We start from the raw sequence: 2,203 nt of genomic DNA on the forward strand, positions 1-2,203 counted from the left end.
GAAGGAGCAACTTCCCCATCATCTCTCTATCTCTACTAATCTATCTGTCAGACTTGAGGAATCATTGGGCTAGATTCAGGTAAGCTAAGTGCACACTATACAATTATTGCCCCCCCCCAAAAAAAGGTAATATCGCCTAAATTATCATTTTGGCGTGTCATTAGGACAAATATTGCCCACCATATCATTATTCTGGGGTAAATTTATGGAGAAGTGATAAAGTGCCTGGTACTTTATCACTGGCCAATCAGCTCCTGACTGTCCCTTTTTCAACCTAGCCTGTAAGTCAACAGTCAGGAGCTGATTGTCCGGTGATAATGTACCAGGCACTTTATCACTTCTCCCTTATGACTGCTTCATACATCTACCTCTCTATTATCTGAGCTCCAGGACTAAAAAATATCAGCCACGATTCCCCAATATTTCCCCAGGTGGAAGAAAAAGTTACTGTGTGGGGAAACCTGTTTTTTTTTTTTTTTTTTTCAAGAAAGTGTCTCACAGATATTTGTGAGATAATCTGACTGTAGCTTTAACTGCCAAAACCTGATTTGGCTACAGCCTATGGACATGCAGCTTGTGTATAATTTGAATCTAGACTATTTGCATGAAACCGTATCTGGCAAGTCCATCCACAGCTACATTCTATACTGTTATCTAGCCACAGAACCTTCAACAAGCCCTGACATTCATAACTCCACTTCTTAATACTGATAAGCGGCTGCACATGTGTAGATGCCTATACACCAGAGTGACTTATGTTCCAACACAGCTTGGCCGGCATCCTACACGACCACTGGACGTGCACTTCATTACATTCGGGCCAGGGTCTAAGAAGAACCCATCACTGCTTCCTGGTTTGGGTCCTGGACACACTGTGCATGCATTACTTAACTCCTTTATTTCATACTTACCTGGTCCTGCTGCCAGAAGTAGTCTACAGGGTAAATGTTTTTACATATAAAACATCCATTTATTCATTCAGAACTGCTGTTTGCCTACTTCTGTCATCTACTGGCCGCCGGCACGCAACACACTTGAATTCCCCCCATAGAGGTGAGGAGCAATATTAGTATCCCATATAATGAAAGGCTCTCTTGTAGTGAGGGAAGGCTTCTTTATTTTTCCATATTTTGGAATATTTGCATACCATCAATTCATCAGGATGGGAACCAAGTCTAAGCACAGAATGCATTTGTTTCCCATACAGCTAGCGTGAACATCGTTTTATACATGAAACACATACTCAAAATGCATGTGTTTCATTTACACCTTAGGCACAGCCTGCAGATAATTCTATGCAATATTTGTAATGGTTTGTTTTTTAATGCAGAAAACTATCAGAAAGCAAAGGTGTGAAAAATTCATATTACGGAAACTTGCATATCGGAAATTCATCCTGTACTTGAAGACTGAGAATCCCTGGGACAAGGTAAAAACCAGGACTGGAGGGGACCCCAGACTGAGCAATTTTGGAGCCTGTGCCTGTTCTGGGGGGGGATCCGTCCAGGGGATGCCTATGACAGCTGGAACCTGAGAGATGAGGATGGACAGATAATGCCTCCTTTAAAAAAAAAAATCTTCCGGGGTCGGGTTCTAGTTTTTACATAGTCCCAGAATCCCTGATGTAGAACATGTACTGTAATTAGCAGCTTAAGCAAGTAAAAACTGAACTGAAATACCGCTATGTACTTGCCTGCATCTCCTACCTTATTGCTGGGTGATGTGTTAGGTGGGATGGGCTTGAGGATGCAAAATGGGAGGGGATACGGTCACTAATTGTACAGGCATTAGGTTGACTTAACGGAATGTCGACAGGGTTCTTAGGCCGACAAGCATTAGGTTGATAGTCAAAAAGTCGACACAGGATTTTTCCATATGTGCCGACAGGCGGTATTTCATGACCTACCATCCAATAGGGCGCAGTGTAAAAATAAAATAGCCTCCTAAGCGTAGCAAGGAACCGTGCCCGAAGCATGGCGAGTGCAGTGGTGCTACATTTCAGTGTCCATGTCGACTGTGTCGAAATTCGGGACAAAAAAAAGTGAAAAACCCCTATGTTGACCTTTTGACTGTCTACCTTCCCCATGTTGACCAAGGTCATGTATATCCAATGATCCATACCCAATGGGAGTAAGCAATTATATATACAGTAAGCTACATGTGTGGTAATGTGACACAATAATATAACTAAGTACAGTATCTC

This window comes from Crinia signifera, chromosome 2 (assembly GCF_055691185.1).
Source record: "Crinia signifera chromosome 2, ASM5569118v1, whole genome shotgun sequence".
Taxonomy (NCBI): Eukaryota; Metazoa; Chordata; class Amphibia; order Anura; family Myobatrachidae; genus Crinia; species Crinia signifera.